The following is a 27392-nucleotide window of genomic DNA, read 5'->3' as shown; positions in this document are numbered from 1 at the left end:
AAAAAAAATGCTGTGGTAATTTTCATAATAATTTTTCATCCTCTTAAATAAACTTGGGCAGGAGCCCAATGAAGGTGGTTGAGTGTGTTGGGTAATTAAAGGATAGATCGTTTTCAGCATAACAGATTTGTGAACATTGTGTAAATATTCATTTAGGCAATTGAAGGATTGTGCTTCACAGCACAGTCAAATTCGCGGGCAGCTGCTTTAGAATAAGGCCTAGCTCAGCCAAAACAAGTGTTAGAAGTCAATGCAGAGCGCTTTCTGCCGGGCTTTACAGATGTCAAACACAGCTGTGGCATTTTGTTGAAATCTCCCTGGAACCACAGTTATCTCACCTCATCAGAAGGCTGCTTTCTGCTTCCCAAGTTCTTTCCAGGGCAATAGGAAAACAGCAAAGCCAATCTGAACAATCGGGAACTTCTCCCAAGGGGAAAGGAGATGGGAGAACATTTGGTAATGCCTTGGATTCTGTTTGAAGTGTGACAGTGGCACGGAGCCAGGAGCAGGATGCTCTGCAAGGGGGAAAATACGGTCCTTTCACCAAGTACATTTAGCTTTAAAAAAGGCTGATTCCAAATTGGACCTTTTTGGTCTAAGAAACGAGCTGGGCAGCTCCCAGGAATTTCCCTGGAAGACTCAGAGGTCAGAGAGCCAAGGTCTTCCCTTATCAGTCAGTACTGCACTCTCACTCCTGTTTCCTCCATCTGCCCGTAGTTATTTTGGTCTTTTCTTTCTGTTAGGGAGTGAATTGACTCTGAGAATGGGCCCAGACCGGTTCAGATGACAGCCGAAAAGGCGTTTAACAGCATCAGACTGACAGGTACAACAATCAGACAGAGTGAACATCGCTGACTTGACCAACAAGTTTTCAGAAGCTTCCCATTGCCTCATTTTCCCCTGTGTTTTTTCCTGTTGGTTGTCTCTTTTCCTCTGCAAAAATAGGGCTTTGCCCATTTATGTCTGAATTATTCCCTAACGGTTTTCATGTGGTTAATGCTCGGGAGTGATGTTAGACTGGAAAAAGTGTGCAACACACAGACTCCGAATATGGTCCACATGTTGGCCGTTGACTTTAATGCTGATCTTTGCTTTCCTTCTGCTCCTCTTGACGTACAGACCCTGGGGGCGCTGGCACCAAGATGCCATTGGCATGAGGGGTGTCCTGCTGACCTCGAACAGCAGCAGTGGTACCACAGGTACCAGCTGGCGACACGGGAGCTGGAGATGGGGGTTTCTATGGAAATCAAACCTCCCGGCAGGACTCTGTTATTCCCACAGAGGCTGAGCAAAGCCTCGTTTGGGTGATAAATAATAAAAGCAGGAGCACATTTGCCTTGCTACCAGCCCTGTGCCCTTGCACGCTGGCCAACTCTTGCAAGGATTTTCAATAAAGGGTGAAACAGTGTGGTCATTTGTCTTTTTAGTAATATATGGATGGAGTCAGGCTCTTCTCAGTGGCAACAATGATAGGACAAGGGGTAATGGGATCAAGCTGGAACACAAGAGGTTCCACTTAAATTTGAGAAAGAACTTCTTCTCAGTGAGGGTGACAGAGCACTGGCCCAGGCTGCCCAGGGAGGTTGCGGAGTCTCCTTCCCTGGAGACATTCAAACCAGCCTGGACACCTTCCTGTGCGACCTCTCCTAGGCGTTCCTGCTCCAACAGGGGGATTGGACTAGATGATCTTTTGAGGTCCCTTCCAATCCCAAACATACTGTGATACTGTGATATAATCTTATTTACATTTTGAGGTGCAGTGCTGGTGCGTAGAAAGTCATAGAGTCATGGAATCATTTTGGTTGGAAGAGACCCTCAGGATCATCGAGTCCAACCATAACTCAACTCCAGCACTAACCCATGTCCCTGAGAACGTCCATGTGAAACCTCTCTGTGTTGGTTTCTCTTGTCAGTGCCAAGCATCCTCCTTTGGTGGGGGAAAGAAAACGCTTAAGACGTTTCAGGGTCAGGACTGACCTTGGGATGAGCAGTTGAGCCTCAAGAAGGTAGAGCAGGACAAGCACATCTGCATCGTACGAGTGCTCCAAAGAGGCCCTGGGGTTCCATGGCTCGCTCAGACTGGAGGCATAAAAGAAAAAAGACTTAAAAACCAGACAGAACCCTACAGCAAGGTCTCCTAAATGTCATGTGAATGTCCAGCAGTCACAGGTGGATACTATGAAATGTTAAAACAAAGAAATAAATGCCATCAAAGCGATTATGGAGCCATTGTTGCGCTTGACCAATTTAGACTTAGCAATCCACAACCTGCATAAAACTTACAAGTGTTTTGCAATGTTGGGAATAATTTGTTGCTCGTAATGTGGTTTTGTTGACTTGTTGGTTTGTTTTGCTTTAGTTGAGGAGATTTACTCCTTGAAATATGTATGAAAATTGAGCCTGGTCTGTAAGTCGCACCCTAATTTCACTGAGCCAGTTTACGAACTTCTAATATGTAACTTACTGTTAACTTCTTGATAAAAATCTTGCTGTTTGAGGGTGTGTGCGGGTTTGGTTTTATGATTTTCTCTTCAAACCGAAGTGCTCTCTCAGAAAGTGTTGCCAGGTAAATTACTGCTGTGTGTCTTGAGGTGACAATTTCAAGAATGTTCCAACTCCTGTCTTCCTCTTGTGTACTTTCAGTACGTTCGTGGAAAGATGACTCGAGGAGGTGGAGTCTAAAATAAAAGAGAACATAAATCAGATTACAAAAGTATATGCAGGGGCCTTTCCTTAGCTGTTCCAATTCTCTAATATGTTTAACCCCAGGAAGTAACTTGATGGGTAAACCTTAAATCATACTCAGAATCACTAATTTTGCCTGAATCTGGTGTTGAAAAGGGGAATTATCCACTTTAAAACTTTATCCTCATCATCTGACTTGCATTTTAAGAAGCAATACATCTTTTTCTTATTCTACCTCCAACAAAGGTGTTAGTTGGTGTGTAGTTTAAGGGGCTGGGTAGAGATGACTCATAAAAGAGCAATAAGCTCCTTTTCTTCCTTTTCTTTAGTAAGGGGATTTTCTTGACATCCAGCTCAGCAATTAAAGCTCCACTCCAGCAGAATGTGGTAGGGCTTTGCCTTTATCTTTCAAGATTGGTTTCCAAAGGAAGTGAGAAACACGCCTTTCCTGCTCCAGTCTCTGTTTCTCTGTCATCCCCTCACCCGCCCCAATCGTGTTCAAATCTGCTGATTTATTTTAACCACAAGTACAACAGAGGAGTGCAGCTTCCAAAATATAAAGCTGCTAGAAATGTCATGGGAAACAGAGGCTGGGTAATGTGAGACAATTTACAGCACAAGCTTACTCTTGTTAGACAGCAAATACATGGTATCCTTAGACATTCACCTGCAGGAAACCAAGCTTCACTAGTTCTGCTATTTCTAGAAATATGTATGTTTCTTTTTATTCTGAAGAACAGTTATGTCCAGAGATCATATTTTCATATCAAGCGTATGTTTAAATTGAGCTCAAACCATTAAAAGACCAGAAATGCTGAGGCCTCCTCTGAACAGCAATCTGCCCAAATTCCTGGTGTGTGTTTCTATAGCTTTTGTCACTCACAACCTTGTACTAGTTCTGGAAGAGCCATTTTGCCTTGTCGCCCTCTGCTTTGGATAACTAACTTGCCCAAGGGAGGTTTTCAAAGCCTTCGCAATAAGGGCAGAGAATTACACACATTGTATTTAGCTATTTGGCTCATTGGTCCTAGAAAAGCTGCAGAAAAGCTGAGGCTTCTGTTGCTCAAATACTTGAGCTGAATTCCAAGTTTTAAAATGAAGTTCAGCCACGTCTCAGAAAGACAATTAAGGTGGCTTTTGAACGCTTAGTTCAAGATCAGAAACATCCTGGGCTTTTCCTGTCGAGTACTGAAATGATTCACATTCTTTCTGTTAATTCAAAGAAATGCAGAGAAGGGATTTTGTCTGGGCAGATACTATGATGCAATGGAGCAGACAGATCATGTTAGACCCTATCCGACATTATTCTGATTCAGGCTTTGTCTTCTTGCAGCTGGTGTCCTGCCAGGCTGAACATCATCTCACATGCCCATGCAACAATGAACTTGGATCTATTCTCCATCAGAAGTGTCATTTTGGGGAGATCTAGTAGTGGACACCAAGGCTGGTCCCTTCTCAGGCTTATGTAGCATCTGTATGGCTTTAAGGTACATGAAGAATTTATTCATATGCTTATTTCATGTAGGTTTGCATGGAAAAAGCCACAGACTGTGTCATACCCTCTAACAGTAGCCACGTTTTTGCATTAAGGGTACGTTTCACATCTTGGGGCTTAAAATGAGTGATATGTTTCATTGTGGTGGTGTTCAGGAGCTGAACAGTGTGCTCCTGCCTTCTTAATGGCAGGGTTGCTGGAACAAGAGATACACTGAGGTTCTCTGAAGGAGTTAGCCAGTCCCTTCCTAAAGGGATCCCAAGGGAAAGCAGCACAGACAATTGAAGAAGCAGGATCTGACAGTGAACCAGAGAGCTCAGCTCTTTGGCAGTGTAGATGTTCTCACTGCTGTTATTCTCAAACCAAATCTGTTCTTTGTTGTGAAGCAGTGGGGGTTGATTCTGGGCACGCTGCTCCTGTTCACAGCGGGGCTGTCTCGTAAGTGCAGTGAGAGGAATTTTAAGTGATCTCCTGCCGGATCATTCAGTTAATTGTCGGTGAGGACAGCTGGGTGACTTAGGTCCCCTCAGCAGGGAGCGATGTATGGTTTCGCTGTGCTAGTCAGCCAGGCACTGCGCTGCCCTCGTGGCTCACCATGAGACTGCAGGGATGCTGTTTCCCAAGGGAATGCAGAAAATGGTAGGAAATAAGAGATTTCCTGCAATAATGCAGGTGATGTACAGATGGGACCTTTAGTGGGATCAGGGCAAAACCTAAACCCAAATCAGATGCCGTGATGGAGAGGTCTTGATCTAAACTTCAGCCTTGAACTGAAGTAGTTATTAGGTCCACAGTGCACTGGTTGACCAAGGAATCGTACAGGGAGTGTCTTAACCACAATCAGGTGGTTGTCACTCAGAGCCACAGTAGGTTGATGTCAATCCCACAGACTCCTCAGCCTCTCATGCAATGACCTGTCCCCTCCACCCAGTCTTAGAGGAGCTTGATCCTGGCAACTGAATTCCCTTTCGATTGCATGTGTAAAGTACCAAACAACTATTATAAAGCTAAGGCTAGAGTTAGGATTCAGGACATGAAGATGCTTAGAACCAGCATGACCTGGGGGCAGATTCAAATGCAGCTTCACGCCAAACAATTCAAACCTGCTCCCTCAGTCCAACTCGAGTCATTTCATAACATAGGGCATGCCCTTATCTTTTATTTGGAGGGGTGGGGGTGAAAAAACATACCCTGCTGTCTGAAACGGCAATATGATTGCCATGAAAGCTTGCTGAACCCTGATGCTATACATTAAAGCCAGCATAAACCTCACAGAGGAATTCCAGCCTCATGGGAAATATTATATACAAGGATGTTTGAGAACTAGGGCTGAAGGGTTTAGTTTGATGTCTTAATTGGGACCTGATGCACAGCTGCCACTGGGTTTCTTGGCTCCCTAATCTTCATTTCTTTTGCTTGGCAGACACCCTGCAGACAAATAAGGCTTCAAAAGCTGGAGAAACGTGTTCTAGGTGAGGGTCTAACAGGTTATATCCCAGGAACCTCTGCAGGATGCACACAATTCAGCAGACGTTCCCACTGAACTATTAGCAGTGCAAAGCCGGGCAGTTTTCTTTGGATGAGGCATGAATTTCTGTCCCTTTCCTGATCTCCAGGCCAACAACACTTGTTTGTTCTTGTTTTGTTATGTTTTGGTTGGTTGGTTGGTTTGGGTTTGGTTTGGTGTCCTATGACCTGCAGGAGATTTACAGCTACTGCAGAGAAACAGGTGTCAGAATGACCATGGTATATTGGGATATTCCATTCCAGCGAGGGAGTCCAGATCCAGGAGATGGTCAGAGCTGGTTCTGGACTTTGAAGGGAGCACAGTTGACCTGAAAACTTGAATGTTAGTTTCTTTTATATATATATGTATATTTATTTCTTTTCCAGAAACTCTAGGAGTTGATTTGCAGAGTTCCTTACATCTAACTGGTGATGATACAGGAAGGAATACAGGGCACCCCTTGTTTTTGCCAATAGTGAAAAATTATTTGCATCATGAATGATCAATAGCTGTCTTGTAAGAGGTTTTTCCAAAACCGGTTTTCAGCCTTCCTTCCAAATGCTTGTCCTTGGGGATTCACCACTGAGCCTGGCACCGCCTGTGTGTCTGAATGATGAACATGGATGGTGGAACTCACCTGTTCCAAAGTCTCTGTGTCTCGGTGCTGCTACGTAAGTGGAAAGAGAGAGGTTGTCAGACATTAAACCTCCAAAACAGAAGAGCAAACAAGAAGTTTAGAGGAAAGATTCTCTGCCTGTGAGCTACACTTATCCTAGGGAGATTTTCTTCTTGCACATTCAACATCTGGCTGGTCTAAAATGTTGGGTTTGGGACATTTTAGAAGTCGTCGTCCTCACATTGTGTACGCCTAATTTTTCCCAGGAACATTCTTCTGCCTCGACTGGTTTGGTTTTACCACTTCCCGGGGTCATATTTTCCCAAATGACTTGTGGCCTCGTCTCCTCCTTGTTCCTCAGTGTCAAAAAGGAGATCAGAAGCTTGGGCATACACCATCTCCCCACAGTCCTCTCGGCTCCGTGTCCCCTGGAGCTGCTTAATTCATCCAAGAGGTAGTGAGATTTGCGTCGCCTTTCCTGCCACAAAAAATGACCACCCCGGAGCCAGCTGCTTCTCCAAACCAACCAGACGGCTTTACGGAGTCCTGGAAATCTGGGCCAGGAAATGCCAGCTGGCTCAGTCATCTGGGGTGTTCTCTAAATCTAATTTGTTCTTCTATACCATACTTACAGCAATGTGTCTGCCCTCAGCTCTCTATTCGTTGGCCTCCTGTTACACTGGGAAAACGAAGTTTAACAGAACACACTCTCTGATGGATTGAACTTCTTTTATATTTATTCTTTTAATGGAGTTGCAAATGAAAATTTGGGGAAACAATGGTGAAACATGTCCAAGATGTCAAACTATGGAGCAGAATGAGCTGCTGAGATCCAGCTGTGAAATTCCACAATGGATCTCCTCTTAGAGATCTGCCAGAGAGGAGCTGGGCTGTGCTACTTGCAGCTTCAAGTTAACTCTGCATTGGAAATTGGCACTTGTAGCCACTTCTTTCTTGCACTTCTAGCATTTCCCAGCAGGGACCAGTGGCCAGCAGCCAGGTTTCAAAGAGAACTGTGATTGATGGGTGAATACGTAATGGGGGAAGCATCTCACTGCTTCCTCACATCTAATTCCCACTGCTTTTGCAGACTGTATACCAAAGCACCGCTGGGAATAAACACAGGAGTTTTCTTTCTTGGACGTCTTGATGCTTATAAGATGGACAGTTCAATGTGGAATCCGTTCGTGCTCAATGAGTGATGATTTGTTGTTTGTATTCAAAGGTACATAAGCAGAGCTTCCCAAGTAATCAGAACTACTAAAAACTCATTGTTAATGGAGGAAAATACCGTTTACAGGCACCAGATCTACTGTGGGTGGAGACTGATATGTCCTATACAGTTCTCTTAATGTGAGTGAAAGTGGGTCTTGCTTCATCCCTGTTCTGGATGGCTCCACAATGAGCTCACCAACATCCTCCTTGCAGAATGCCAGGTCAGTATTTAAAGAGTTTTTGCCAATGACAGAAAGTCATTGAGATGTGAAGGACAGTTACAGTGCATTTAGCATTTTTTTGTGTGTGGTTAAGCCTTCTGTCATGCTGGACAGTATTTCCTACATTGGGTTTTGGGAAAACCTACTCTGAATTGTAGGAGTGGGTATTTCAGGACCAAAAGGGCTGCTTGCAATACACGGTGAATGCAGACTGCTTTGGACTTGGAAGAGTGCTTTTTGCATGTATTTGCATGGTGTCTGTCCCAAGGGAAGACACGTTTCTGTGCATCTTCTACAGGGGATGGCATCAGAATGGATGAGAAAAACATCTGAGTAGCTGAATGAGTGGTAAAAGATGGAGCCCAAAAGTGCAGGCATCACACAAATGAAAACTTTCTGGATGTTCATCTAGAATACTTCGTTGGGTATTTTTTGAGGGTGGTTGGTTGATCAGTTCTTTCTTGCAAAAAGGAACAAATATTTGTGAACTCCCCCCAAACAATGACATCCTCCATTACTGGAAAAGAAAAGTCAAAACCCTATGAATAAGTGAAAAAATATACCACGAAGGACTTATTAAGGGTTTTCCACCCCCACACTCTGATTTCGCTGCTTCTACAGTGATTATGTGGCCATGAAATTTCTTTTTAACCTTCAGATTCATTGAGTGCCAATGATGAGTTGTAAAGGGAAGAAATCTTCAGATGCCTAGATAGTGTTGTGCAGATGTTATCCATTGTAGGCGATTCTGTCTTGAGGTTAACTACAAAACAGTAAAAAACCCAATGTCAGGGAGCCAAGGAGCTCTTGGGAGTGGTAACGCAGCACAGAGCCTTTCACCCCGAGGTCAGCGGGTCAGACCCATTCCCCATCAGGAGTGACCAGCAGTGATTGCATGGCTGCTTTCAGATTGCAGGCAGGACTTGCGAAGTGTTGCCTTTATTGGTGCTACTGGAAAGCTGTTCATGCACCTATATTGCAAAACCTGCTGATTTATTTCGTTCTATATAGACAACATGGGAATGAATACTTAAATCTCCAGAAATATAGCCTTATTTACAGTACAAAAATCATCATTTGCACTGTTGTGGGCCAGTACAGTAGAAAGATGAAAGATGCGATTGACCACAATGAAGGACTTTATTCTCTTACCTCTACATGTGGCCTGTGGGGTCAAACTCAGAACACTAACAACTCCCGCCACAAAACTAAGTCGTTCTTCCCGGGTGTTTTACTAGAGATATTTATCATCAAGAAGTGTCCAAGAATCTTAAATCAGTGCAAATAACACTGTGCGCAGATTGAAAGAGCAAATGCAGGAAGTGGGTTGAAAGAGAAAAGCAAGAAATAGAAATTTTAAAAGAAGAAAAAGCCGAGAAGGTAATTAAAACTCGTCATTGTGTGTAAGTGTGTTAGGGGCAGTGCTGACACACTCACCTTCCACGAGAGCCGCCGCTGCAGGCGGTACATCAGACATGTGCAAGGAGTAACTGCGTGAAGTCAAAGAACATCTAAGCTGCTTTTCCTCTGCCATAAATCACAGCGCGTGGTTTTTTATCCCAAGGCAAGGTGAAAGATTGATTTTTGCACAGTGTAGGGCTGCATATATTAGCTTCTGATTTTCAAGGAAATGGCACAATTTCTGAATTACGTGACATGCATTATGTTGTCAGATTCAGTAGTAATTCAGTAGTAATACCTAAACCTACTCCATCCTGTAGCCCTGTTCGCTTCTCGTGTGCACCACCCCTTCTCCCTGATTGCTGCTTCTCAAGCAATTTCTCTTAACCAGCTTTTCTTCTTGCTTTTCAACTGAAATTTGAGGCTGTGAGAGATATTAACTTCTCAGGGTCGGCAGATGAATGAAACCCATCCCTACCTCCACCACAGATTTAGGAGGCCAAATGCTTTGACTGAAGGAGTCAGAGTCTGTCCACACCATACAAAGCACCACTGTACAGATGTACTCAGGATGGCACCAGCATTCTAATAGGCAGTGTAACTGGGTCAGAGTAATTAATCCATCTGGAAGCTAAGCGTGATGTCCACTTTGCATCACAGCTAAATCTGGTTTGGGGGCTTGTGCATTGCTCATCACCTATGGTAGAAAACACAGAAGGATAAGGGAGAAATGAGTCTGGAAGAACGAAAAATAAAAGGAATAACTGTAGAGGTGAGGATGTGAGTTTTAGGAGGGAAAGCAATGGGACTGAAGAGCGCAGAGGACATGGAAATCCTGGGCTTCATTAAACCCCCAACAGGGAAGTCCACTGGGCTTTCTGCCATAAAACCAGTGATGCCGATGTGCCACACTTTGTGGTCAATTCCCTCTTTGGCGATATTACCATAGGGACCCAGTGCTGTTGGCAGATTTATAACAACTTATACAGTGGTGTTTGTGAGCTCTTTGTATGGCATATCTTGCCCGAATATCGAGCACAAACTTACATTTGTTACAGCAGGAGAACAATGATGGAATTGCTTTCTGATGTAATTTTCATTGGAAAGTAAATAGAAACCATCTTTCTCCATCTTGAGGGTTAAAGTTATTCCCTTGAAGTCAGTGGTGCTCTAACAGTAGAGACCTTGAGTCTGTGCCTAAACCACGTGCCTTTATTAATTATTATAATCTATCACATTTATGAGGATAGTCTCTATAAGCAAACTTTTTGTGTTGGGTACAAACTGATATGATTAATAGGAATCTCCAGTGCAAGTGGTGGAACTCTCCCAAGTTAATTTCATCCATTTCTCCATAAACCCTGCTTTAAGCCAAGCTTTGCTGTTGCCTGTACATGCACGAGGGAATGGTCTGAAACATTTAGAGACCTTCAGGCGGTTTCATTCCAAGTTGGCTTTCTCTGAATCCACATCAGTTGGGAGCTGACAGAGATGGTGTAAAAAGCATCGCTTAACAGTAATCTGTTTTCCTAACTGATCTGAAGTGAATCGTGGTTCTTTAACTCTGTTATTTCTCCAGATTAGTGGATCAGTGCCTAGCACAAAACTGGGCAAAATCCAGGGTACAGTGTCATAATGGTTGTGCAGCAGGAAAACCTGACCTGCTTGGGTGACAATCCCATGAGAACATTTCAATTTACACAAAACGGGGGGCCAATGGTAAGCCTTAATTTGTATTTTGGCTAATGATGAAATTCATCTGAACTGAGAATTACATCTTAAGTGGCAACTAACTGCTGTGGTGACTTTCTCCACAGTAGTAAATGCTCCCCTAACTACCCATTGGATTAAATTCTTCACAAGGAGAATAGTTTAATTGGGAGAACTGCAATCCTTCAAGAAACTGAGGTCATATTTTCCTTTGAGGAGTCATGAGATCTGCAAAAAAAAGTCCCTCAGAGCCCAACAAGGAGAAGATATCATTTGAGAAATTAAAATTAGGAGGAGTGCCACACTAAAACCACATTGCGTGGAGACAGACTACAAAGCTGCCGCGTCTGTTGAGAGGCTTTCCCTCTGTCCTAGCACTCTTTAAAAGGGAAGATATTCAATTAAATGAAGGTTACTGCCGTTATTCCAGTTATGCATTACTCTCCTCACTCTGATTGCATTAATCTTACTTCGGAAGGGGGTTAGCGAAATAGATTCTTGGTATAGTGTAAGAGAGGAAATCTCATGCTGTAGTTGAGGGCAAGGTGACCTGCACAATTCCTCCCCACACCCAACAAACAAGCTCCTTATGGTCAAAGGGAGCTGAGTCTTGGGTGGATCGCAAACACGCACATGTCAAACAGACTCCCCCACCTCCTCAGAATGGGCCCTCGGGAGTCTTTTGTGCTTTAAAAACAACAGGACTTTCCTCCCCACGTCTGTTTGTGGTGGGTTTCTCTGGGCAACCCGACATCTCTACAACTTCATTTCTGTTCATGGGTGGAAAAAGCTGGCACCTCTTAGTGTATTTCAAGACTGATTTCAACTATTTCGCTGATACAGGTGTCCTTTCCACTTGTTTAAAAGACTTTCTTGGCTGTGGGCTCGAGTAGGCAATATTATATCCTTCTCATCTGTTCTAGTTTGGTAGTGGCAGCTCCATTCCTCCTGACTGCAAATTGCTGTATGTCCTCTCCTTTGCAAGGAAACTCTCTTGTTGTGTCTGTGGGTGATCAGCTCTCCATCCTTCTCCCTTTTCCCAAACAAATATATATTTTTTAATATATTTAACCTTGTTGTTTATTTCTTCTTCTTGTTTCTCTACACCGATATTGAGGGACAAGGCTTTTCAGCTTGTAAGTATTTCCATCTTTCCCCTCTCCCCCCAAATAATTGGACCAGAAATTATTCTCCCTTTGCTTCTTCATGTTCCAGAAGTTCCTCAGACCATGCAAGTGCTCTAGGGAAATAGAATGTTGTTGGTTTCTGAGTGAATGGCAGCAGCACAGTTGGGAAGAGATCGTTTTACAGAACAGCTTCTTCGGGGCTTCCCTGGTCCGCTGTCTGCAGGACGGACCCATCAACACGAGCGCTGCAGCCAAGGATCTGCGCATCGAGGTCTCCAGCCTCAGCAGAGACCTCCAGGAATCCGGGCACATTTCCACGGGAAGCTAGCCTTGGAGTCAATAAAATTTCATTAAACCCTTGCTGTGCCAAATGTAGCATATAAGGCTCAATGAAAAAAAACTTCGCTGGCTCTCCTCATTTTCCCAATACAATTCTCTGGCCCATGCTTTGTGTTTCTACCGCCTTCTCGCCCTTCATGGTAAAATTAGCTATTGCAGACAACAGCCGTAAACAAAGGGACAGCTAAACTGTTAGCCAAGGGCCACTAACTGCTGCAGTGAACCGAAGTAATTCACAAGTGACTCTGAAAAATTTATAGCTCAACTAGATTTTACCATTGTTGTCAGCTATCTGCTGGGGACTGCTCTGGACTGCATTTATCAGCCTATACCAGTTTTCCTTTTGTGAATTGTAGTGCTAGAAGGGCTTGTGGAACACGATGTCTTCAAAATACGGCCACTACTTTGGGAGCTAACATCACAGTCCCTATTTTTGTCAGCGAACTTGGCCAAACTAATGAAGCCACCAATATTAATAGCAGAAATACATCTATAGAAAGTTGGAAAAGACATGAGAAAGAGCAACGTTGGACTGGATTTAGAGAACATGCTTTGCAAAGGGGAGAGATAGGGTCGGCTCTTCTCTGCAATCCTTTCCCGAAATAGATGGGTTTATCCATAAGCTATCTAAACTTTGGTTTCTTATGAACTACATGGAATAGCTGCTTTATTCCACAACAACAGCAACAAAAATCCTCGCTAGATCCCGTGATTGGGAGCTGCCGCTTGTCAAATTCGGTCTGAAAATAAAATGCAGCACTTAAATTTTGCAGGTAACTGCAGAACTGGAATAATATGCTCGAAAGCGTTGGGAATTGTGTCTGATTTGCTGTCTGGATGTCAGGATTTTTTACCTTGCAAGATTCTTTTTCAAGCTTAGGCAGAAGTTGTAACTGCAGTGCAAGAATTCTGGAGTGACGCAGGGTTTTGTTCACCTGGTGCTTTGTAGAGGGGACAGATTAGAACAGTCTCTTCTAAATTAAAGATGTAAAGTGTATGAAATGCTTGCAGCACCCATGCTATGCAAGCTATTTCATGTTTACATATGCCAGAGCCCTGGGGAAATTCAGTCCTGACATTTCCTTACCTATTTACTTAGAGGAACACCATGATCACTCCAAGGGAGGTGTACAGGAATAAAATAATACAGAAAGCACAATGCATAAAAATGAGCTGTAATATTTCCCTTTGAGTTTAACCAAATAAAAGCAGAGAGCAATTTTATTTTTACCAGTAGATTTTTTACATTTAAACTTTAAATATTCCTCCTCAGATTTGTGGTTCCAGCAGCTGCAGCTGAAACCAGCAATCAGCAAAGCCCCTTGTTTTTATTGGAGCTGAAGTGGCTTGTTGAAAATGGATTGGATTACAGGGATCAATCAGCAGCAGGTCGAGGACGCAGGGGGAACTCTGCCAATGGGGTGGGCTGCCAGGAGCAGGGAAAACCCTTGGGCTAGGGGAAAATCCATTGTTTTATGAAGAGTTTTGGAGATAGGAAGGAGATCGAGCTGCCGGAGAATGCAAAAATAACAGTAATTATCTCCCAAACTCTGCGGAGATGCTGCCTGAGTGTTTGTGCGGCCGGTGCCAGGAGATGGTCAGAAATAGGGCAGATGCTAAAGTGCGATCTCCCTGAGTCAGAATGTAGGAAATGGAACATTTCTGAGTTTCAATAGCAGTCATATCAGAAATTTGAAAGCTGCCATATGGTTCTGCCCGGTGCGGTCCTGGATTCCCCCAGAATGGTGATGATTGCTGTTGCTTTCTATTAATTAAGCTTGAATAATCTTGTCATTGTTCTGGAGATGGTCAGTTCTCAAAGTATTAAGCCTTGGTTAATGTCAGAATGAACTGACACCCTTTGTGTCCGCAGTTACACAGCAGATTCATTACACAACTTGCTGGGAATATTACTAAAAAGACTAAAACCAGAGTAATTAATAACTTCTGTGTTAACTCAGACTTCAGTGATGGTTCTCTACTCGCCATTTATGAATTAGCCCCCTCATTCAGTCTGAGATTTCTCAGAGCCTTTGGAAGTCTGAAACCTGTTCGAAAAGCGACTGCAGACGGCAGAGAGATGGTCGTGCATCCTGCCTCGCCTTGTTGACACAGGAATCAGCGTTTCCAGATGAAAAACAAGTGCCAAATAGAACAGTAGTTCGCAATTCCAATAAAGGTTTGCACCGTGTGGCTCGTTCTCCTGAACTCCAGTCACAAGGCAAGGCTGCACAGATGTTTTCTCAGATATCGCCATTATTAGAAACAGGTAGCCCTGCTAGAAGCACAGAGGAATGGATCCATCTGATGACAACGTGTGTCCCTGTGTCAGTGGCCGGGTATGGTTCCCGTGAGACCGCATGTCAGGTATTAAACCGACGCTACGCTTGAACTGAGCCAAATATCTGGCATGAAAGGGTTAGAAAATCCACTTCGTGAACAGAGTTTATAACAATAATAAAACTTCTCCAAACTTGGGAGCCTGGTTGAAAACCCACAGAGCAATCCAAGAAAAGCTGAACAGTGGAAAAAGTGAGGCGTTTGAATATTGTCCCTCTGTGCATTGGGCTCTGGTACCCTTGGGACGGACTTTCAGGTGCTGAAGAGCTGTGGTTTCCCTGGGAGGAATATTCTCATCTGCTTGCAAGAGGCCAGATTTTAGGTCATAACATCAGCCAGAGAAGAGAAAGTTTCAGAGATTGATTAATTCTGATTTGAAATAGCAAATTGTCTGTGAAAGAATTTGGGGAGCAAGCTTTTTCAGGACAAACAGAAGCATTTCATTTGAGCAAATCAGCAAGTCTGATTTCAGTGCTGACCCTTAAAAGCTTGTGGGATATGGTGGAATACAAGATTTAAAACATGTCAGAACAGCATGGTGCTTTGAAAGGAAGGTGTGAAATGTTTCTTTCTCTAATTTGATGGCTTCTGAACATATCCCTCTGCAGAATAAAGTGCCAGCAAAATGGAAGACAATTTTTCCTTCTTCTCCTTATTTTTTCCCCCACATTTCTCTACTGCTTGTTACTCTATATTTGGAGAACTGGTGTTAGAATATTTGGGAAAGGAACATCTATTTCTACTTGCTCAGAATGTCTGAAACACACAATAACATTTTTGGACAGTACAATAATATAATGAATTTCAGAGACCTTGGGATACAAGGTTGAAAGTGGAAGGGGTTATTTCTGTTTCATGTAATGTCAGTTTTCCAGGATTGTGATATCAGTGTCTCTCCCAAAGCACAAAATATACATGAACAGGTAAGAGAGTTATGTTCTGTTACTTGTTAAGCTGAGGATAACCAGAAAATTGTTCTTTTCCAAAGTTTTGTGGTAATGCTGCCAGGAGGAAGGGCTAAATTGTTATCCTTAAGTAGGCTGTGGAAGAAGGAGTCAGGGATACAAATCATACTCTATTTTAGATGAGCCATCTATAAGTATGCATGTAAACTGATGAGCCCTCTTTACATCTGCTGATGCAAAACATCATGTACCCGTAGCCCATTTAGAAAGCTGTAACCAGTGTAGACTTCATCAGTTAATATTCCATTTGCATTTCAGACCTAAACAGCTGAACAGCAGAGTGATTTAACCATCCTTCTGCAAGTCTCTGAACATGTAAAATACATATACATATTCCTTTAATTTTGCAAAAAAAAAAGCCCACTTAGTGTTGGAAGATTTAATTTGTGCAGCAAGGCTTCGAATGGAAACGTAGCATGCCTACGTGCGGTAGGATGGATAGCATTCTAAGTGACTCTTCAACGGCTCCCATGACATCCTCTTAAACAATCAGAGGCACAATAAACTGTGATTTAGATGAAGAAGCTTCTTGGTGGAGAAATAGATCAATAGAATTTAATGGAAGAAGTCACTAATTTTTACTCCAGAGTAAACACTGATGATGTGACTGGAAACGGGAGAGTTCCTAGGCTGGATTCTCAAACATCTGACATGTTCACGTGCAAGATATTATTCATCTTTGCTCTGACAAGAATCTTCCTTCCTACATTCCCACATCTCTCCTAGGAAGCAGATTTGGCTCGCCCGCATCTACCTCACTTATATTTCATATTTATCTTGCTCCAAAGCAAGACTCGGCTTTGTTTACAGTGGTCAATTGATAAAACATGTTTACGAGTGCCTATGCCAAAGAATAAAGACCCTGGAGATCTCACAATGGTGGAGAGTTTGTGCGATAACTAGGGATCTGCCCACCTTTTTCCACATCTTTCCTTTGGCAATGGAAACATCTGAGTTTTCAAATGTAAATCCTTCCTGCTGTTGCCTGGACAGCAATGTTCTTTGCAGCTGCTTCAAACAGCAAAGCAGCAGCAACACAGGCGAAGCATCCACAGCCCCAGCCGCCTGTGCCAGACCTGGAGAGCTGGCTTGTGCATCCATGCGGTTGTGCTGGTGCACTCGGGGCTTTACTGAGCCTGAGACTCCTCCGTCCCCTTCCCATGCTCTACCCAGCATCAGTAAGGTGGGTCCTTCTCCTTGGGATCGCCTCCTTCTTGCAGCAAACCTATGTGCTAGATGGTAGAGGTCCTTGTGTCTCAAAGGACATGGTGCTGGGCTTCCTGCAACAGTTGCTAGAGGGGGGAACAGTCTCTGCTCTTCCCCTGTGGGATTTTACAGATGTATCAGCCAATCTATTTATGTTTTTAGGAGTTCAGCCTAGCAACAGTTTGGCTGCTAAATTTCCATAGGAGCCATGAACAAGCACACAGGCAACATGCGTGTTGCTCTGGATCTGGGTGATATTCCACATCTGTGGGGAGCTCAGAGGCCTCGTGTCCTTAGCAGGATTTACTACATGAGAGGCTGAAACACTGGAAGAGTCGATGGTCCGTGTCAGCTCCATGGGGCTGAAGGAGAGCTCGAGAGGGTGAGGGCACGCTGGGCTGTGGTGTGTGTGCTCTCCATCGCACTGAGCACCGCTCGAGTCTCTTCTGCAGAGCTCTGCAGCGTCACATAGAGGGTGTGAAAAAGCCTCAGTGTTCCTGTGTGGGCTACCCTCGACATTTTTTATATTAAGAGAAAGCGGAGATCCACAGTCCTTGCGGTGCAGTCCTGGGCAATGTGTACTGAAAGCTGTTGGGAAGCCAGTGCAGGAAGCTAGAGGTGATGGTAATAGAAGCTGGAAAACGGCACTGCAGCACAGAAGAGATGTGAGAGAAAAGGGTGACACACGAGTACCCAGATCTCTCCAGGTAGCAGGGCTGTGTGTTCAGCCAGACATCAACCTGCAGCTAAGCAGCATTTGCTAAATTGCTCCCATTTTATGGCATGAAAAACAAGCTAGTGACACAGACAGCAGGATGAGCATGAGCCAGCACTGGGCCCTTGTGGCCAGGAAGGCCAATGGTACCTGGGGTGGGTTAGAAGGGGGTGGTCAGTAGGTCAGAGAGGTTCTCCTGCCCCTCTGCTCTGCCCTGGGGAGACCACACCTGGAATATTGTGTCCAGTTGTGGCCCCTCAGCTCCAGAAGGACAGGGAACTGCTGGAGAGAGTCCAGTGCAGCCACCAAGATGCTGAAGGGAGTGGAGCATCTCCCGTGTGAGGAAAGGCTGAGGGAGCTGGGGCTCTGGAGCTGGAGAAGAGGAGACTGAGGGGTGACTCCTTCATGGGGATCAATATGGAAAGGGGCAGTGTCAGGAGGATGGAGCCAGGTTCTTCTCGGTGACAACCAGTGACAGGACAAGGGGCAATGGGTGCAAACTGGAACACAGGAGGTTCCACTTAAATTGGAGAAGAAACTTGTTCCTGGTGAGGGTGGCAGAGCCTGGCCCAGGCTGCCCAGGGAGGTTGTGGAGTCTCCTTCTCTGCAGACATTCAAACCCACCTGGACACCTTCCTGTGGAACCTCAGCTGGGTGTTCCTGCTCCATGGGGGATTGCACTGGATGAGCTTTCCAGGTCCCTTCCAACCCCTGACATTCTGGGATTCTGTGAGACAAGACATAAAACTGGATCTGGTTAAAAGTTCAGTCCTTTCCCATTTTTTTTTTTCCCCTTGAAAAATTAAAGGCATTGAGTTAACGAGGTCAGTGTTGGGATGCTCAGACAGGGGCTGAGTGTTTTGCAGTCCAACCCTGACGTGAGCATCTCCAGCAGGAACAACGAGACTTCGGTTGCTGTTCCCTGCAAAGGAGCTTTGCTGGTTCTTTTTCACTCAGCAGCTAAGGGACCTCTGAGATTCCAGCATTGTACATTTTAAGATGTGTGTTTTAACTGCTTGCTCATATAAAGCACAAACCTGTCTGGAAAGAAAAACATTACAATCTATTATTTGTTTTGTTAATTGATTCAGACAGCCAGCAGAGAACTCTTGTATGGGGAGAACCAATCTAAATCACTTTTATGAGCAGAGATAGTCGGTAGGGAATTTTGGTTTTACTGTGCTGCAGTTGGATATTTGGTATCAGGCTTCCTAAATGGACTTAATCTCAAGATTATAGTTCTCCATGGAGCCATTTGGGTCACCCTGTGTAATAACCCAGCTTTCCACACTTTAGGTGACGAGAAGGACGTGCATGGGTATGGCGTTCCTGTACTCATTTCATTATGGGGGAACCTGTCCAGAAATGGAGGAGGTGCCAGTTTGCAAGGACAGGGGTGAGGAAGAGAAACCAAACCTCACACATCCCCACATTTTAGAAGTCGTAATAATTAACCCTGGGAACAGTAGTTGTGCAATCTGGAATGATTTTTCTTGTGGATGTATCACTGTGCTCTGGTTGGATTGATTACAACCATGACTTCCTCATTTAAAACCATCACCACTAAGCCATGGACAGGAGGCCTTCAACAGATAGTGAATTTTTAGCTGACTGTGATCAAAATTTATCCTTGGGAAAGGCTACCACAAGTTAGACTGCACCCAGAAGGAACATCTACACATCTTTGCAATTTAGCGTTATTTCTATATCCTGAAGTAGTCTTTGGGAAAACACACAAGCAAACCAACCCAGAAAAGCAAAATACAAACCTGAAGTAACAGTGGAAAAAACAAAGCAGAGTTTGGATCTTGGTTTCCAGTAAAACACGCAAACAACATTGAAGTTCAGCGATACGGGCAGAAGTTAACAGGAGATAAACCCTTTCGGCCCCACAAGTCAGATGGAAACTGCATATGGAGTCATTTTAAGGATCTAGCTCTCTAAAGGCTCAGTTGCCTGTTCCTTTTCCTTTTCCTTTCCTTTTTTTTCCTTTCCTTCTCCTTCTCCTTCTCCTTCTCCTTCTCCTTCTCCTTCTCCTTCTCCTTCTCCTTCTCCTTCTCCTTCTCCTTCTCCTTCTCCTTCTCCTTCTCCTTCTCCTTCTCCTTCTCCTTCTCCTTCTCCTTCTCCTTCTCCTTCTCCTTCTCCTTCTCCTTCTCCTCCTCCTCCTCCTCCTCCTCCTCCTCCTCCTCCTCCTCCTCCTCCTCCTCCTCTTCCTCCTCCTCCTCCTTCTCCTTCTCCTTCTCCTTCTTCTTCTCCTTCTCCTTCTCCTTCTCCTTCTCCTTCTCCTTCTCCTTCTCCTTCTCCTTCTCCTTCTCCTTCTCCTTCTCCTTCTCCTTCTCCTTTTCCTCCTCCTCCTCCTCCTCCTCCTCCTTCTCCTCCTCCTCTTCCTTCTCCTTCTCCTTTCCCCTTTCCCTTTCCCTTTCCCTTTCCCTTTTCCCGGGTCCTATGATGTCCCTGAATGTGACCAGTGGTTAGGGAGGCTGTAAATTGCAGCGCCAGTGATTTGTTTTCACATGGACTGAAACAGACCAAGGGAAAGAACTAAACAAACTTGCCCCTTCCAGAAGCAGGGAGGCTCCTTCTCTCCCTGTTTAGAGTTTCATCGGATGAGGAAAAGCCCCCAGGAACCGAAGGCAGAGGGTGATGTACCAACCTCCTTCTGCCCCTGTACACACATCCTCAGGGATAAACATCTCAAAAAGGGTTTGGGGACATCAGCAGAGGAGAAGTTCAGCACAAACTGTTAAAAATGAAGTGTCCAAAGGCAACTCTTGCCTAAGAAGACTGTGCACATTGCCTTTCTCTGCTTTCTTTGCACACTGGCTACTGGCTGCTATAAAAAAGCCGTGGACTGGACCAAAATGCCTGTTTTTGTGACTCAGTGTAGCTGCTCATGTCCTCTGTATTTGGCTTCCATAGTGTTTTCTGGCAGACTTCGGAGGTTGATCTTTTGAGGAAGGCAGCGTATGGGGGTACGTGTCTGCTTGTTTAACAAGGTATTCGTATCAGGAGGAAAAAAACTTCTCCATTAATTTCATGGTCATGTTTTCTAAATAAAGCTTTTGTTGACCATGAATACCTTCAAAATAAATTTGTCTGAGCTGGATATTAGAAAAAATAATATAGAAGAAAACTGATATCTGAGGTGCATTAAATACATTGTTCATTGTAAGTCTTCTCAACAAAATTTAAAAGAGAAGTTAGCACTCTTTCCCCCCCTATGTGCATCTGTAATAATTAGGTAGCATATGTAATATAATTAAACATAATCATAGAAGTTAATGTGTTAATACAAATTAAAACATATTACGTGTGTTAAAAATACATGTATTTCCATGGTTAGGCAAATCAGAATGTTAACGGCGTGGTTTAGTCCTGCATAAAGGGTGCCCTTGAACTATATGGAACTTCAGACTCTGCAAGTACATGGGACTGTGTAGCTCTCTCTGGTGTTACGCTGCAGGTGTCACTGTGCTGAAACACAAATAACCAAAGGAGATGGAAGATGCCTTTGCAGGTTTTCAGAGGGACGTCACTTAAGTTGATGTGTTCCCATTGAGCTCCACAAAAGGTTGTTAAACTCACTGGTTAAGGCACAGCCCCTCCAGTTGCAACTTGTGCTAGATGGACCTTTGGTTTGACTTGGTGTGGTCGTCTCCGTGTTCTGCCACAATCTATGAAAAGCGCGATTACAAGTGAGGTCGTGTTGTTACCGAACAGTTCGTGGAAAGGCAAGCCTGTCAGCAAGTCTTAGAGCAAAATCTTTGCAGAAACCTTTTGAGTTTTGCTCTGTTCTGGAAGAAAATGAGTCCCCAGGTCAGTCAGTGAGGTCACCCCATCACTCGGCACGTGGGTGCAGATAGCCCTCCAGAACACACTGCCAAAAGCACTAGCAGAAAGCTGGCTATTTGTTCATGTTTCACGCCTCCTTAATTACCCACCTGTGTTCCCTTTATTATCAAAACTTGAACAGGATCACTAATAAAATGGAGACCGAAAGGAAATTGCTGGTTTGCTCAGATTGCATCAGCAGTGTAAAATAGCATCATCTAATATCTGAACGCTCTGTCCCTTTTTTCATTTTCATTTTCTTTTGTTCCTTCCATGCCACTGGGAATCTTTCCCACCCAACCCCTACGATACACGGAGCAGAACACACCTGTTACCAAGAGGGGGATGTAATTTTACAGTTGTATACCCTCTTTTTGCCAGTCCAACACCTGGATTTTATAGAAACCACCATTTCAGTCCAATGAGTTACTGGAAAAGTAGTGTCAGGTCTCCTCAGCTCTCGGGAGCTGCTCTCACATCCATTTCCAGTCAAGCTGCTCTATGGTATTTGAACCAGCCAACATCCTGATTGGGAGCTGTGTAGAGTGTTCGGTCTGTTGTGGTAACAAGTGTCTTGATCTTCCTGGTTCATTTCTAAAAGCAGAAGAGTTTGTAAGACACGTAGAGTTTTTGACCAGCGTGTAGTGTATCTGTAAGCTGGGGCTGTGAATTCACGCCATCCAACCCTGTGTGGCTTCTTACCTTACAAGTCCTGGTGCAGTTTTATGATCCAGTTATGTAGGAATGAAATGGTGGCTGTTTTCCCACTGCGCACGGTTTGCTCAGTTCTGGGGGTTATATACTTGTCTTCCTGATCTCAAATACTTTGTGTTACTTTCACTCATCACGTTGTTCATTTGCATTTATCTGGAACTGGCTTTGGCTATTCTGCCCTTTTGGTGTCTTCACTGAGGGCAAAACCATGACATTATCGAGAACTCCTTTCATTATCTGTGTTAGTTTAAACCAGATTGTGCCATGAGCATCGCTTCCAGTGCAATTCTATTAATTTGGGCTTCAAGGGTGGCACACTAATGTGGATTTTCCAGTGGTGAATGTGGAAACATCCGTGCAGTCCTTCTGTGAGTGATTTGCCCCTACCCAGTGACCTCTGTTCGAGAAATAGGCAAGAAGATAAGTTTTTATTCTTCCAGAGTTGTGCTAAACTTGGTTGAATGAAGCAGACAGACTTAAAAATTATTGGGAAACAGTATCATGTGTTTCATGTCATATACAGGAACGCAAACGGGACAGGCTCACAAGTTTCAATTCCTTGAGAAACGAATCTGAAAGTAATTCCTCCTGACATTTTTGTGGGGTTTCCCTACGCCCAGCTCCCCTGCTTTGGTTATTCCATGTTAGTTTGGAAGTGCAGTCAGTGATGCCTTTTTGTTTCCTGGCTCAGGTTTCACCAAAGCGATCTCCTAGTTGTGTGAGAGCTGTATGTTGGGTACACGCTTGACCTCCCTCATCCAGACCCTTTTATCATGCTGTTCTCCTTCCTCACACCACAATGTGGCCCTCATTCCCATTTTCCACAGGTGCTACAGGTCCTAACTTCCACATTTCTTCTAAGTAGAACATAGCATGGTTTCTACGTGTGATGGAGAGAGACACAAAAATTCTAGAGATATAAAAATATCTTTTTAAATGTTTCTTAATCCACACCTCTGCCAAACGTAGCGCAGCAGAAACAGCAGCATGATCTCACCATCTGTGTGTATGACAGGACAGCAAGCGATGCCTTTAGGGCAGAGATGTTCATGAGTCTGGCTCCGGATGTTAAGTCAGGGTCAACTTCAATGCCAAATAGTTCCTCTCGCAATGGCTTCTCCAACAATGGGCTTTGAAGAAATTTCCCCCAGAGGGACAGGAAATGGGTGGTTTTCTTTAAAAAAAAAGACAAACCATGCTTTACTGGCACAGTAACTGGTGAGAATGAAGCTGGTCTGTGGCAGTGACCCTAGGGTTTCGCCTGGTTCACTCTTTGCTCCTGTTCTTCTTGCCCATTGCATCTGGTGGTAGGTCAGGAGGGGAACGTAAAGGTTCAGGCTGTGCCTCCGCTACCAGAAATCACAGCGTTCCTCCTTGGGGTTCGTGTCACGAGCACCTGGCCTGAGGTGAGAATCTAGTGGAGACAGGTTCGCTGTGTGAACAAGTGTGAGCAGGCTACAGTGAAGGCTGTGGGGAGAAGCCAACATTCACCTCTCACCACATACTTTTACAACTGCTGCTCCGTCTTCACTGGCTTTGTCATTTTACTTCCCATACTGGCAAACTCAAAAAGACATATGTCTCTTCCCTTAGTGAAAAAAAAAACCTCTGTGGCTTTGAGAAAAAGCTTGTGTAACATAAATCCTTGCAGTTCTGCCCTTTGGTGTCACTTTTGCTGTGGGTAAAGCCAACGCTTTCTCTTCTCAGCTGCGGGCCTCGCAGAATCACTTGAGGTGCAGCCTCAGAGCCAAAAATGACGACTGTTTCCCAGCACAATGACATCAATGACAAATTCCATCAGTCCATGTGGCAGCAGGTCCCAAAGAGGTCTCTGAACCCTCCTTTCAGGTACCAGAGCGAAGGGGTGAAAGTCGGAGCACCGCGTCTGGCAGACCGCGAAGGACAGGCTCTGGTAACAGAGGGTGGAGATAAGAATCTCGCTCTGCGCGGGTTTTGGCAGCTTTGTGTCATTTTATCCATGCAGGGCAAAGCAAGAAAATCACAAAGGGGACATGCAGCAACAGGGAAAGACTGTTTTCTCTTTCAGGCTCTTCCTGTGCTATTCTTGTCCATTTTAACCTCCCACTTTCGTGAAACGAAAACGATGGAAGCAGATAAGAAGTGATTTGAATTAAGGCTGATTCTTTCTTCCCCTTACAGAGGAATCCAGGAAGCTCTCCACAGCCTTGTTTCTCTCTTTGAAGTGTTGACTTATCATCCTCCTCCGATTAAAATATAATGGGCTGGTGGTGGGTGTGCTGGGATTTGACACCCAGTGGGGAACCGCGCCTAATCTTACACCATCGCCTGAGCCGGTTTGGCTTATTTTCACAAGTCGCTGACCCCATCTTCACCATCCAAAGCAGAAGAGGGGGAGGACCACAGAGTTATTGTGGAGGACTTAGTCCAAGCCAGCTGGTCTCCTTATAGGTGTTGCAGAAGAGAGTTTCAAACACGGCCACGCAAACAGGCGTCTGTAGACAGACCCGCCGTGAGGAGGAGAGAGGGAGGGAGGATTTTATCAGGTGTCTGGGTGCATTTGATCACACGGAGCTCTGGATTCTGCCTTTATCTTCCCAACGCAGTGGGTTGCAGTGACTCACCAATCACTTAGCGGAGTGGAAACAGCTTATGGGTCACGGTGACAAACAAACAAGGAAGGGAGCCAGGGAGATGGAACACATCTGTTCTAACACCAGCAGCCTTATCGCTGTCGCTGGGCTGCAATCACCGCGCCTTGGGTCTGGCCGAGTGAGCCCTGTGGGGAGCAGAGATTTGGCAGAGCTGCCATGAAGCTGGGGGTGCGGGAGGGAAGGGTTTGGAGGGGAGATGGGCTTTATGCTTTCACGAATGGCTGCGGCTTGTGTAGCAAACAGACAGCAGATGCTGCCTCCAGAAACCTTCCTGTCTCCCAAACAGAGTGTCTCGAATGATCTTGTCTGATTGTTTTTCCATCTGAGCTATGAACAACACCTGAGCGGGGATTCACCTTCAGTTTCCGACTTCTCTTTCTTCACCAGCGAAAGGCAACACGGACTGGGGTGGTCATACCATGCACAGGTGCATCTCCTTCCTGGCATGGCAAAACTAACCCCGTCACAGTGCGCACAAAGGACAGGTTTAGAAGCATCTCCTGTAGAAAGGAAGGCTAATCCTCTTTTTCACCTGCTATGTGGTGAGCAGCGTGTTTTACAGCCCCATCTAGGGGAGCAAATCTCAAATATTATTATACACAGGAGACACATCTGCTTCACTGATCCTGACCCACTGGCTGCCTTGTCACATCACCCAGACACTTGTTCTGGTGGCTGCAAAAGGCTCAGATAGGGCTGGGATTTAAGCTGTTCCCTGGAAGGGTGAGAATAAGCATGAAGAAGACAGGAGGATTTTTGGAGCAATGTGATTCTGTGATTCTGTAATGGCTCGTCCTTCTTCTCCTGATTTTGCTTAACTTTGCTGGCCTAGCCCTGGATGTTTGGGAACATTTTTTCCAGCTAAAATGGCATTAATTCATCTGAGCTGTAGAATTAATAACTGCAGTCATTACAGTCACTCGTCACTACTTGTTCGCAGATGGCGAAAGGAAGGGCAGAGGCAGGTAATTGCAGGCATTTGGCATACCTGGGCTGTTCCCAGGCCTATTTCTTCCCTCTTCTTCTCTCCCTTTGTCCAGTCAAAAACAAGGCTGTGCTGTTCACTCAACACGGCCTCGATTTTATGATTATGGAAAGAGCAGCAGGCAGGAGGTTTCCAAGAGGAGCACGGTCGCGTGCACGCCTGTCTCATACGTGAGATAATCTGTAATGATTTTGGCTCCTGACAGTGGCTGTCTGCAGTTGCGGAGATCAAAGTCCATAAAGAAACTGTACCTAAGTACACAAGACGGACTGGTAAGTAACACCAACACCTCATGAAAATCAAAGGAAAATGTTTGAATTCTTCGTTGTATTTTTTTGTACAGGGCTTTTCATTTCAAAGTCAAGCTAAGAAAACCAGAAGACAAAACGTAACGTGTACTTTGTGTGGGATCATGAGACTTGGTCAAAAAATGTAACTGAATTGAGGGGAGAAATTCCAACTGGTTCTAGTTAGCATGATTAAGCTGCACCGGCCCTAAATGAGGCATGACCAGCATTTGTACCGGGGTCCCAACAGGAATGACCTGATACCAGCTCTGTTAGCAGGGGACAGCTTTTCATAGCAATCCAGAGCAAGACTCAAGCTCATCTCTCTCGAGATACAGCAGACATTGGGATGACTCTTTCTCAGCCGCGTTTTGGCTCCGTGTCTGGGCTCTACCGTCGCTGCTCACCTCACTGTCTGGAACGCAGCATCCCAAGCTCCTCTTTAGCTTTTCTTTTAGCCAAAACTGAGAGCAACTCAAGCCCAAGCACAGTAACTTATGCACATCGGCAGCCAGAGCTGAGTTTGAAAAACAGATCTCAATACAATTTCTGTCTTCATTATGTTTTGGTGGTTTCAGGGAAGTACTTGCCACCTACAGGTTGTCTCTTGGTTGTTTATTAGTTGTGTTTTCCCCTTAATGACAAAAACATTCACCAAAGTTTTCTAAACAGAAGACTGACTACAAGTGACCATGAAATTTCATGACAAGTTTTTACCAAGTAACCATTTAGGCTTCTGTCCTTAAAACTTTTAGGAACGATTACCATTTACACAAATATTGGTGGATTTCCTAATAACGTTGGCTAACACGCTGAATAACAGGGAACTGAAATCATCAAGGATTGTTCTGAATTCGAACCAGTCCTTGTTTTTGGTTGAGTTCTGGTCCAGCTACAGAGGAAGTTTTAGTCTGTTGGGTGGGGATTTTTGAGTCCCACGTAGTCTTCAAAGTGAGAGCGTAGGTTCACTTCTGGGTCTGAAAAGAAATAACAACTCAAATCAGTTTTCAGCTGGGGTTTGGGTTCGATTCAAAGCTGTCGAGTATATTCACAGAGTGATTAAAACCGTTCCAACAGCTCTGGCCATGAGGAAGCTGAGGCAAACCCAGAGGACATGCAGATCTGGACAAGTACTCTTGTTATTAGCTACATTTTTCTGTTAACTAAATGTTCACACAGACCAAAGCCCCATTGTTTCAGGCAGGGCGAGAAACAGGTAGTGAGAAATTACCCTGGCCTGAAAAACCTTCCGGTCTGTAGACACAAAGCTGGTACGAGATGAAAAAAGGAGCGATATCCTCTTTCTCAGATGAGGGACCGAGGTGTGCAGAGGGACAGCGCAAAAAGGCTGCAGCGGAGCTGGGAGGCATCCCCGCGTGTCCGTCTGTCCTTCCCACCTC

Source organism: Patagioenas fasciata, chromosome 6, assembly GCF_037038585.1.
Source record: "Patagioenas fasciata isolate bPatFas1 chromosome 6, bPatFas1.hap1, whole genome shotgun sequence".
Taxonomy (NCBI): domain Eukaryota; kingdom Metazoa; phylum Chordata; class Aves; order Columbiformes; family Columbidae; genus Patagioenas; species Patagioenas fasciata.
This window is presented reverse-complemented; position numbering follows the sequence as displayed.